Raw genomic sequence first — 13,467 nt, forward strand, 5'->3', positions numbered from 1 at the left:
TATTTAGAAGTATAATAATATATGTATGTATGTTCATCAGTTGTTTAGTACTCTTAATACAAGCTTTGCTTACCCCGAGACTAGATGATGTGGTGTGAAAGTTGTGGAATATTATATTATTATTTTACTTTTGCCGGTAACGGCATTTGGCGGATTTGATGCCTTTTAACGTAATGTAAGGTCTGTTTCCACTAGATAAAGTTGAACTTTTGCAATAAAAAATGCAAAATATTAATATATTAATAAAAAAATAAAGTCTATCTTTGTGCATACAATTATTTTCTGGCTAAATTATTCCGGTTATGCACACGTGAAAGAAGCAAACCAATACTTGCCAGCCATAACTAATCGTAAATATTTCTCCGAAGATATTTCTCTTCACAGTTTATGAAAGCTGCAGTGTGTATAAATTATTATAGAAATTTAGTTTTTCAACAAGAATAAATATTTTGATTATGATTATACAGACATAATCACAGACTAGATATAAAAATAAGACTTCGTTCTAAGAAATGAACAGGTAAAGTAAGACATAATTATTTACTAATAGCTGCAATAATTGTCTTGGAAACAGTGAGCTTCAATCTGTTGTTATTATACAAATGCTGAATCAAATATTTTTGTTTTGAAAAGTTACGAAACGTTTGAAATATGTATCATCTTACTGTGGCACAAACACTCCTTGGCATTTCGCTCCTGGGTCTACCACTGCTTCTCGCGAGGCTGTTGAAGTTGCATAAAGTAGACGAGACATCCCTCTTCTACCCGCAACAATATAACTTTGGGAGGCCATATCAGGCCTACTCGTATTTCGATCAAAGATGGATGGATGTGGATGGAAACAGAAAGGCCGACGCATTTTCGGCTTCCTAAACGCGAAAGGAAGTTGTCAGCACCGGGCAAACGGTGCATGTTGAATTGCGATCCAAGCGGGGAACGTTGCACGGCGGTTGAGGTTGAGTCATAAAGACACTAGCCGCTTCTTTAACTTATAGAAAAATAAGGTTTGGTTACGGTACAATGAAACAACAACTCTTTGACTTCATGTACAGTTGTTTTATTTGACGTGTTAATCAAGTAATGTTGCTGACCGTACTTCACCTTATCCTCACGAGTATCTAAGCTCGCAACACGAACACTTCAAAGTTACGCGGAAAGTTTAATTCGTTCGCACCATTCGCTATTAATAAAGTGAATTCTTAATACTGTAAGCCTCTTAACTCTATTCAGTGTGTTAACGGGGTCTGCGGAGTTTGCAATCGTTTTGTTAATATTGTATAAACTGCTTTATTTTTGTAACTTTGCCGTCTTTCGATTTTTTTTTGTAGAAGAATTCAGTCTAGCATTTTCTTATAATATGATTAGGTGATTTCTGTCACCTCTCGAGAACATACTAATGTTCTCGTCAGCTGAACAATAGCTCCTTTGGGAAGCGATTCCTTGTCTTACACTTCACAATACAATTCATTCATTATGAAAATTTTAGGAACTAGTTAACGGCTGTTAAAAATCATCATTGGACTACATACTTTCCAAACACAGAAAGTTACAATATCAATCTGGTATTGTCAAACCATTCGGCTTGTATAGTAACGAGTCTATAATACACAAAAAGAAATAAAAAAGCGCTTTTCCTAAAGGAAAAGTATCGTCGTGTTGCCAGTCATAAAAATATTCATTATAACTGCTTACTCAAGCCTATATTACGGAAAGAATGACGAATTTTCTGAAATGTCATCGTAAAATTCGCGGTAAAGTGAAATGTCATGATATTTTTTTTCTTTCCGGCCATGTTGTTTTCGTATATACAAAAATATGGCGATTCTGGACTTTTATCAGTTTTAACTCAATGATTTAGTTTTGTATATTATAAACTTTGTTTAAATGCTTATATTTTACTACTAGCTCAATATAATCGGTCTTGTTTTATGTGTGCCCTACTGGGTTCTCTAGTACTGGCTGGTTAGGTAACAAACATATTTAACTTTATTTTTAAAATCGATTGTCTTATATTTCTAAATTTACGTTTGGTCTAAAATTTTCTAAAAGTATTTAGTTCAACGCTAATAAACAAACATTCTACCGTACCTGTGTTTAGTTTCGTAGATATTTATAGTTACCAAGATTCTTTTAGTTGCCTCGTTTAAAAATACGCTGATGACAAAATTTTTGTTTCTGGCAATAATAAATCCCTTTGACTAATATTGTTCGAAGTTCGAGTTATTTTTTTACTGTTAGTAAGTTGTTATTTTTGTGTATTTAGTAAGCTGTTCACCTGAGTCACAATATATATGAATTTATATTTCAAAATACTTTGATGGGCCTTTTCGCTTGAAACAAACTTGAAATTCTGTATGAGATAGGCCTGGTATCCAAAACAAGACATAGAACCTACATTTTGCAGCCATTCAGGAAAATGCTAATAAATAACTTCTCCAGACATTGAAATGAAACTACTTTTACGGATTTTATCGCGGTTTTATTTTTGATTTTAGGTTCCGACATTTCGACACCTTTGCAGGTATATATGTATCGTAAAACTAGTTTCATTTCAATGTCTAACATTCGCGTAAACCTAAGAAACCACAAAATACTCCAGAGTTCATTTCCATCATGACTCAATGATACAACGAAGTCACTGGAAAAATCTAATTTGAATAATATTGACATAGATAACTTCGTTATTACTAATGGAAAAGCCTTTTATCTGTGCTTGTACCTAAAAGCTTTCGATAATTGCCCGGTTTTTTTGTTAGTTTATCGATAAATTTCAAGGTTATGCTAACTCACCTGTGATTGCTTTTAAGCATCATAATAATATTTTGATATCGATTCTTGATGAAAGAGAAATTTTGTGATTCATTCATGGTATCTGTAAATATTTATAAGTAGCTGTTAACCGCGACTTCGTTCCCGTGGGTAGAAGATATAAGTTATAATATGATTTATACCTACCCTGTTTTTTACATTTTACATTGTACCTATCTTCGCTCCTAGTCGCAGCGTGATGGTTAATAGCCTAAAGCCTTCCTCGATGAATGGTCTATTCAACACAAAAAGATTTTTTCAATTTGGACCAGCAGTTCCTGAGATTAGCGCGTTTAAACCAACAAACATACAAACAAACTCTTCAGCTTTATATATTAGTATAGAGTATAGATTCTCTATTGGCATACAATAGAGATATATTGGCATATAATAATTCCGTTATCTACTTCAAAAGTCTATTACATTCTAAAGTTAAATCTTTTCTTTTTCACTATATGCTCCAATGAAACTTGCATTACAGACTTTCATGAATATTGCTACACTATCACATCTCAGGGCTACTGATAATACCACCTACTGATAAGACGCTAAACCGGTTTTGTGGGAGATTGTTTTACATAAATATTGTATCTCTTTTTTATAATAATTTTTTTTTTTAAGTAGTGATCAATTGTAATTAGGATCTTGAAGACAGGAGGAATTAAACTATACGGTTTTGTTAAATATCTTCATCAGTATACTTCAAAGTGCACGACGCATTACGCATAATTATAATAATAAGAAGGCTCTGCGCGTTGGACCTGTGTCCCCGTTCACGCCTTTATAAAGGACCGAGTGTCTTCTCATGAAGTTAGCCCGTGAATGAAAAGAGATATATTTATTAGTGAAATATCTCTATTGTTTAATTGTTATGCAGAGGTTTTCAAGTTTGCAAAGGGGGTAATCTCAAGAACTAATGACAGACAAACAGATTATGGAAACTTTTTTATCATAAGAAAGCCAAGTTTTGTGAGTGTAGGCTATTATATTGACTCGAAAAATACTATCCAACACATAAACAATATGTGCCTAGGTATCTTATTAGGCTTGGTATTCAGCCACCAAATAAAATTATTTAATATTTTGTTATAACATGCAATCAAATTCGAATATTAATATAACGCGAGTGCGAATGACCTGTGCTGAAATTGAAACATCGCTTCGTCTCAAACAGGTACCAAGGATGTAAAATAAAACATTTCTCAAGAAATGAAAATATTTTATTGATTTTTTTAAAGACAATACTCGTAGATACTATGAATACTTAGTATGAACAAGCTGGCTGAAACTTATTTCAAAAAAATAAATCCCGGTTACGCAATTCAGATTTATTTCATAAAATTTGGGCAGAAATAGTTTTTTTTTTAACAACCATGAAATTAAACGAGATAATTCTATTGTAATTCAAGTTCCGAATTTATTTTTTATTCCGATGTTCTAATGGCAAATCTTTGTACTCGATATCAGCCAGTAACACCATGACAAATGAATAGCTTTAAAAAATGATTTATCTGGATTCTTGTCTTTTTCACCAGTATTAGTCACACGATGTGACTCGGCAATGAATATTAACTATTTATAAACATTTAAATATACGACACTATCTTTAAACAGATTCTATTGCCAATACAGTTTTATTCAACGTGGGCGAATCACGGCCGTTCAAGTTGGTTAGAAACTTTTTTTCTCAGAAATATAAATTATTTATTCACATAATTTATCTCCTTATGAATATGTCTCATTTACTTCTGTAAATTGAAATGAATCAGACCTTTGATGATTTAATTTTGTTTATGAAATATAATGGCAACATTTTATCAGCAATTAAGTATCGTGTGTTTTTCTTTTTCAATTTGACATTTGAACTTTTTAACTAAAATAGATTTAGTTTTTAATACGAGCATTAATTTTAATTGCGAAAATTGATACATGAAAATTGATATTTCAAATTTGGAATAGATCATTTATTTTTAAATGGTACCTACCAATTTAATTACCTAGGTTGAAAGTTACTAAGGATCTAGGCTATAATAATTTTAGATAAGGATTAAATTTTAAGAAATGAACGTCGATAATAATTATAATCGTTCATAATTTAATTATCAAGGAAATAATTTGTAAGTCTATTACTAACAGCCATTTTAGTATAAGTAGTAGCCAAATGTATCAATAGTTAGTACTTATAATGCAAATTACAAACTGCTGTTTCTGAGTTATCTTACTTAGCCAGTTCTTTGTTCGTCTAAATTAAATCCTTTTAAATATTTACCTGATTAATTGAGACCAATTAATCAGCTAAATATTTAAAAGGAGAAATCTATGTCAGTTTTACTGATTTTGTATATAAAAATACCATTATTTAATACAATTGTATATCATAGTTACAATTAAGATGTCTACTATTTTCATTGCGAACATTTTTCACGTTTAATCATATAAAATATCGTTAACATTTTAATGTCTATCGTTGCGGTATTTTAATGGGTTTTCTTATGTTTACCATTAAAATGTTAGGTTTTTTACTTACTTATTTTTATTTTTCGCTGACTTTTTTTAGGTATCTTAGATACACGCAATTCCGGAATAAAAAACAATTAATAAGTGCCTAAAACGTAGCAGAAAATATTTAACCATTAGTATTTATTATCTAATTTTATAACCTATATAAAACTGTAAATTAATTAACGATTTGACAGTTACAATATTTATTTTTGAGTGAGAGTTAAAAAGTAAAATGGCGATTATAAATTATGTTTTATTTAGACATTTTAATTGGTTGTTACATAATATTTCGTAACTAGAAATACAGTTTTTATGAGTCCCTTTTGGCGAGTCAGTTAAATATTAAAATTATGAAATATGGGCAATATATTTAATGAAAGATGGAAGATGGTATCATTCACAACCACGCCTGAATTTACTGTAAAATTCATACTATTATGAATGTTAAAGTAACTACTTAGCTGCCTGTCTGTTAGACTTCCGCGTCTAAACTGTTAAATAGATTTTAAATTTTTTTTACTATGGTATAGCTTAAACCAAGAAAAGGTATTAGAACAGAGGATTTAGGGATTAGGGCAGGCAAAGTATGAAATCCTATTTATCTTCTAATTAAGGCCTAGGCTAGGCCTATGAGATGTTGCCACCCTCTATTTACTTTTTTTTACAAAGTTATAGCTTTCAGAACCATGTACCCCTTGGACTTCCAACCGTGGCCTAAACCAAATGAATTAATCATACAAATAGTAATCGTCATACACGTATTTTTTTCTAGATTATGCAATGTATAAAGACATTTTTGTGTTTAAAAAAAAAACATTTTGCCGCCGGAAAAATTACTTACAAGGAAAGCTACTTTTTGTTGTAATAACAAACATCCTATTGAGGAACCGTGGTCAGTCTGTAGTTTATAACCAAAGCAGTTTGACTGCACGGATAGCCAAACTAGTTGAGGTCATCACGCCGACCCCACTGGGCGCGCCGCGCGACGTGTCGCGTGTTCGACCCCGCGTAGGACAAGCGTTTGTGTGATTGACAAATGCTTGTCCTGACTCTGGGTGTCTTTGTGCATGTGAATTGTATGTTTGTAAAACCCCTCGCGACGCAAGGACTAAATTCATAAGCGCGGGATTAGTTTAAAAAAAAGTAGTATCAAAAAAAAATCAGTAATTGACACTAAGTGTAAAGAGGAATAAACGGATTAATAAAACACGTGTTTGAACTGATTGTTAGTGAGTCTGTGACACTAAAAGTGCAGACGATGCCAAGACGACATTCCTCGACACTATCTCATTGACTGCGAATGATTCATGAAATCATTTGGGATGTGTTTGTGTGATGCTGGAATTCTGGACGAATTACAATATCATGGCGAAATACACCATTATGATGTTAAAAAAAAGCAGAAAAATAACAATTTAGAAAGAAAAAAAATACAACAACAGAAATATATAAATACTAGCTGTTGCCCGCGACGATTTCGCACGCAACGGAAGCCCTCAAAGATGAATAATTTTCCCCATTTTTCCACATTTTCCACTGTATCTTCGCTCCTATTAGTCGCAGCGTGATGTTATATAGCCTATAGCCTTCCTTGATAAATGGTCTATTCAACACAAATATAATTTTTCAATTCGAGCCAGTAGTTCCTGAGATTAGCGCGTTCAAACAAACAAACAAAGTCTTCAGCTTTTTATATTAGTATAGAGTATAGAAATATAGATTACCCACTGTTTGCGACATGTCGCGAAATACTTCATTTTGATCCTTTTTTTCCAAAATATCTTAACTAATATGACCCATATTTCAACTGTACAATCCATCAATTACGAGAACATTTATTTAAAAACCATTTTGATACAAAAATATAACATAGAGTCGATATATCATTTGGAGCGTGAGGCATCGGTCAGTTTGAATCCATGTGACAGGTCTTTTAAATGGCTGTGACTGTGATTTTTATGTGTGATATGATAGTAGAAATTCTGAGTTAATAATATCATAATTATAAGGGCTTAGCCAGTAAAAGACCTTAATGTTTCGCCTCGTACGGATTTCCGATTATTGTGTTGGCAATTGCTTAGGAGAATATGAATAGTTTTATTTTAATCTAATTGCCATGACCACGACTGAGGCCTACGGGAAGTTTAATATCTAATAATACTCGTAGGTACACAAATCAAACGACTAAAAAGCATTTGTTCAATTCTTGTTTAGTGATTAGTCTATAGATCAGGGCATGTTTCTTTTCGGCTTCTAATAAAAAAATGACTCCTGCACTAAGGACCGTAGTTCTTGTCTCGCGGTGGGATCACGACAGTTCAAATCAGTTACACAAAGACATCCATACTCAGAAAAAGCGTTTGTTTATCACCCAAATACAAATACTTGTCCCACGCAGGAACGAACCCATGGCACGTCACGCACAGTGTATTTAGCAACGACATATACCACTCGGCTATCCATGTCATCTGATTGAAAGCAGTTTAGAATAAAACATTTTCCCTTGCCCTAGTTATAGATAACTCAATGTCACTGTAAAAAATAACTGAAATGAAACGGCATTGAACAAAGAATTTCTCGTGAAAAACAAAGTGATCTCATAAATTATGACAGACTTATGACTAGAAGACTGATAGTGGCACAAACTCAATAAAGTATATAAGTATGTTGATAGTTTTTTATAGCTTAAGTGTTTGTTTCACTTCAAGCTTCGTTAAGCGGCAACGGCAGACATGAAATATTCGGAAATGTCGTTAAAGTGTATCGGCTCACAGTTTTTTGGGTCTTACTTCAATAAAGACCCCAGTGGTTGTGCAAGAGACAAACAAAACACAATAAATGCAACATTAAATATTGAATACAATATAGCAAAATAATATAACACTATCGAATACCTACAGATAAGTTCAAAACGATAAACTTTAATTGTTTTAAACAGTTTCTAAGTAAAATCGATACGTTGATACGAAGTTAGTTCGAAAACTTTTTATCCGTCGAGACATCACGAAACTTGGAGCGCATTATCTTGAAACACATTAATTACAAAATATAATAACGTTGAAAATTAAACTGTTTAAGCTATCGGACTTACAGTTACTTGGAGATTAGTTTCTTGCACTTACTATTAGCTCTATAGAGCTATCGCAAGACTTAGACTCTGCGCTGACTATACAAAATGAATAAGAGTTTAACAAAAGGTACTTTCGTTGTTCTTTTCTTAAATTCTTCATTCCAGAATTAGTTAACGTTCTTTAGGGTTTCCGAATCGTACCGAAAAGGCCAAAATGCTAAAAACAAGGCCACTATTTGGTTTGTTTGTGTAATGAAATAGCCCTGGTGTTGCTCTTACGGCGTTCTGTTTTGATGTTAAATTAAATAAAAAATTGATAAATAATAACCTAAAAAAATTGCTTCGAGGAATGAAAGGAAATTATGAATACCTCCTTTTCTTGAACTAGCTTAAAAATACGATTTTAGCCGTTTTAGTTTTATCCAATATTTTGGAAGTATATTTATTTATTACATAAATTTCGCTACAACCTGACCTACTTTGAAATAAAGAGGATCCATTCTGTAAATATTTCATAATTAAAATCTGAATGGCAGTTAAGAAAATTTGCCTCGGAGGAAACAAAATTATCTTGTCAAACATCATCTTCCCATCTCAGCACAAAACAGTAAGTTTTAAACAAACAACAGAAATAGCAACCAAAATCCATAGCCCAAGTAACGAAACATGGACCCAAATTATTAAGTTTATAATGGAATAATAGCAGGCTTAAAAATAATGTCAATAACATTTGAACTTTCCGAACGAAAAGTATGCCAAGTAAGTGGACATTTTCTTTTTTTCTGACGGACATAGCTCAAAATCGTCCACTGCTGAAAATTGTATTCAAGGTGGATCGCCTGGTTTGACGGCTTTAGAAAATACTCGTAACGTTGAGCTGAAGATCCATTGTCCATCCACGTTCTCTTAAATTGTAGCAGCTGCAGGAGACGTGCCGTTTTATGCCACGTCATCATTGGTTATACTCCCAAGGTATTTACTCCCAAGAATTAGACTTCCAAGAAGGTATAGTTGTAAGTCGTGTTGGTTGACCTGTGGAAGTTCGACCGTCATTTGTTTTTCTGTACATAGACTCTGTCTGTCAGTCTGCAATCATGATTGAGAAAATAACCAAAATAAACTGACATATTTTTTTTTCATTTTGCAGCATACAAGGAATATGATTTCTGCTTAGGCCGTCGGGCAAAAAAGTCGTTTTCGCTCCGGGAGTATATAGACGTCACTTTGGCATATATCCTTCTCTGCGCCGCGAGGCTGTTGCCATTGCTCTGCTACTTAAGTCTTGGCATATTCTATATTATCTGTCAAAGTTCTTGCTGCTTTATCTTCTGCTCCTGAGCCATGAACGTCTACAGCTGCTTCATTAGCATGAAAATGCTCTACGACTTGCGATTCCTCTTCAGAAGAGCTAGACTTCGCTTGATGTAATTCCTCTTAAGAAGACAAGTCGTCAAAATGCGTAACCAAGTTTAATACGTAACGGTGGAGTCCTGCTATGAGGAGATTCTTTGTATTTGTTTGCAAACTTTTTGTCACATTTTCTTTTATCTGTCAAATTAATAAAATAGCATCACAATGTTTCTGAAAATAAAGCAACTCATTAAGTTACTCTGCTACTATTACTCACATTGTTTTCTTTCTTTTTCCTTAAAATGCTTTTATTGGATTTACTTTTAGACCGCAGTTCTTAAAGTAAAATCCACTTCATCATCCGAAATGATGACACAGAACCGCTAACTTTATTGCCTTTCCAAATTTCCTCAAGGGTAGAACGCAAGAAAGTTAGATCGAGAGACGAGTATTAAATGTCTTGGTAGACGCAAAACGTATCGATCAAAAGGAGGAAGCAACAAAAATGTTTATTCTGTCATGATTTATGGCCAGCAGACATGTTCGTGAACTTGGCTGGCATTGGCATTGATCACTGTCAGGAGTATCGTAGGGGTGGAATTGGAAGGTCGCGACAGATCGTGGCTACCCCGATAGCGCTGTTGTCATGCCTTTAAATTGTCTCAGTAGTCAATAAGTTTCTTTTACAAGTCACGTGTAGAGCCCATTTTTTGGGAAAATATCTCTATGGTAGGGAACTATAAATACTTGTACCTACAGAAGAGAGAAGTATGTATTTGCATATTAGGTTCGTACGACGGCGACAAAACGTAAATGTGTAGGTTTTCACATCCTTGCCAAGTGTAAGTGAAATTCATAAAAGTTTTCGTGAGTGGTTATTTTAGAATGTACATATGTGGGAGGCTTTGCTACCTTTTCATCCGCACGTCACCAGGCTTTATCCCGATGAACCGTGATGGTTCAACTGTCAGATGACATGTTTTTGTTGCAGATTTTACAATAAAAACTATAAAATAAAATCAAAGTTAATACCATCCTAAACAACTCTTTCTTCGTTTGATTTGTGCGAAAACTCTTCTTGCTCGCTCTTTATTTTGGTTTTCCCTTTTGGTAAAAGATATGGAGAAGAGTTTCTTCCTGACAAACTCGTTCAAACAATCTTCGTCTTGGCCTTGAGTGTATTGTTTGTAGAGGAAACGATCAGTTATATCAAATAACAACATTGGAACGCCAAACAAAACAGATAAATTATAGAAATCGGTAAGACTGCACTCAATTGAGGTAAATCAAATGATATAGAACAGTGCTTGTACTGTGAGCTCGTGAGCAAGATTGCGTCGTGGGAGTGAGATAGAATAATACGCGGCGTGTGGTGTCATCTCACTTCCACAAAGACGTTCTGCGTTTTTCGGTGGCTTTTATTACTGGAGAAATTTATTGCTGTTTAAATATTGTATACTGTTTTCTGATCATTATCTATCTATATAGTTGCCAATAGTTGGGAAAAGGCTATAATATCTATAGCCTTTTCCCAACTACGTTGGGCTCGGCTTCTAGCACCGTATTCAACTAAGTACCAGTGTTTTACAAGAAGCAACAGGTTATTTGACCGCCTCAACCCAGTTAACTGGGCAACACGATACCCCTTAGTTAGACTAGTTGTCAGTAAAGTATAATTTAATATCATTTCTATATTGTAATACGCACGCTTCTTAGTAATAAGTATATATCTAAAAACATATTTTAAAAGATACTTAAGGTTCACATAAAATAATTAACAAGATTGCAAGTTTGCTACGTGAACTCTCAAAGATTCATTGATAAACAAATATTAGTACAAAGCTCTTGATATAATGTTTATACTTAACCCTCAGATTGCTGGTTTTGCTCAGTTAATGCAAATATTTATAGAAACACATCATAACTGGTAATTGAGCATCGTTTCCACGTTCGTGTGAACTAAACGTAAATATTCGAATTAAATTAAGATACCGAACTGTTGACGATTTCCAGACTGACTTCTGAAACTAGTTTCCAAACTTGGTTGCGGAAACCAACTGTTACCATTTAGTAAGATAAAATCCCGACAATAGATCACATGACAAATTTTGAAAATCATCTTCGCCTTTGGTTGTCTCTGTGCTTTTGACTTAAATGTTCACTTTGTAAAACGATCTGCGGTAGGTGGACCGATGATTTGAAGAAGGTGGCTGGCAGCGGATGGATGCGGGCTGCCCAGGACCGGGATAGTTGGCGCTCTTGGGGGAAGCCTACGTTCAGCATCCGCGATACAACGATTTAATTCCTCAGTGCGGGAGTCGTTTAAAAAATCTTTAGCACATTGCGAAGAATTTTTACACCTCAAATTTTATCGTCAAACGAAGCTAACAACTCTTGATTAAGTCATTAATATTCTATTTCAGTGCAATTTAATTTGAGTCCCCATTCGATTATATTCGAGATAATCGGTTGTTCTTCCTCACTTTCGCATCCACAGCTTCCAAATGGTTCGACCGAATTTTCAAGTTAAATCCAAAACAAACTATATTCAAATCGCTCAATCAGTTCGGGAGCTATGAACCCATAGGCAGACATGTCAAACTTATAACGTATAGCATTTCAGTTACATCAATAAACTAGAAACTAAAGAAACTTTTTTCATTATTACGTTACCGTTTAGCTAAGAAACTGAAGTTAGGAACGTTTACACTGAGTGAACCAAATTGAGTTTGAAACTCCTTAGAGATGCCATTTTACGATTGATACACAGATTGCTGTTCAGTTTACCGTTTATGTCCGTATGGATTGAGGAGCCACTTTCGATTTAAAAAGGAAGCTCGCCCCCTTATTTAGTAGGAAAGTAAATAATTTTGTAGACCGAATTCTGAAATTTGTAGTATAATATGTCTAAAGTTATGTAACTGTGAATGTGGCTCCTCAATCCAAACATCTGAATTGAGGAGCCACCTGAAACACGGAAAGTATTCCATGTATATTTTTGAAAATTTTGTATCATTTAGTAGCAATTGTGTATAGTGTCTACTAAAAATTTGAGCCCAGTACTGTTTATATTCAAGAATATACAATACTTTTAATGTGGCTCCTCGATCTATACACAAGAGCATGAATTGCCATGAAAGTTATTGGTCAATTTATATTCCACTCTAAAGACATTTAGTAGTAAGTGTGTTCGAATTTGTAGTATATGGACAAAGTAGTAGACTGAGCGAATTTAATAAATAAATGCATTTCATTTGGCTCCTCAATCGTGACGTCTGCATAATAAATAATTGACTGTACCTACCTGAGATCAAAACGGAATAAAATACCAGAGACACTAACATTTAGTATAAACGGTCTACTAAATACATATGCACAGATCAACATTGTATATGTTCGGTATCTGAAAAACAAATCACTTCTAAATATTCCTTACGAATTCGCTATTTAGGGTGACCATGTTATATGAATTAAACTAGGATGATTCATTTTTGAAATTTAATTTTTCGACAATATTCGGTACAAAGATTCTTCATAGGTTTAGGATATTTAGTATCTAGTCAATTTCGACATAAGTTAAAGAATGAATTAATATTGGTTGGTCGGTGCTTTTATGAATTTTACAGTGAGAATCATAGTCATCATAACAAAACATCTCATCAATCGCTGGGTAGTGACATTTATAGTGACCCATTCCAGCTTCGCTAATCGCAGGGATAAATTCTATAACGCCTATT

General features: G+C 33.7%; 1 long non-coding RNA gene across 1 annotated transcript; it reads left to right on the plus strand.

Moving 5' to 3' along the window:
* The first annotated feature begins 8,933 nt into the window (after positions 1 to 8,933).
* On the plus strand, positions 8,934 to 10,002 carry LOC113494816. The gene is made up of 2 exons (XR_003400683.1): positions 8,934 to 9,139; positions 9,528 to 10,002. It is a non-coding gene; the product is annotated as an uncharacterized LOC113494816 (long non-coding RNA).
* The last annotated feature ends 3,465 nt before the right edge of the window (positions 10,003 to 13,467 follow it).

The sequence above is a fragment of the Trichoplusia ni genome, chromosome 6, assembly GCF_003590095.1.
Source record: "Trichoplusia ni isolate ovarian cell line Hi5 chromosome 6, tn1, whole genome shotgun sequence".
Classification (NCBI taxonomy): domain Eukaryota; kingdom Metazoa; phylum Arthropoda; class Insecta; order Lepidoptera; family Noctuidae; genus Trichoplusia; species Trichoplusia ni.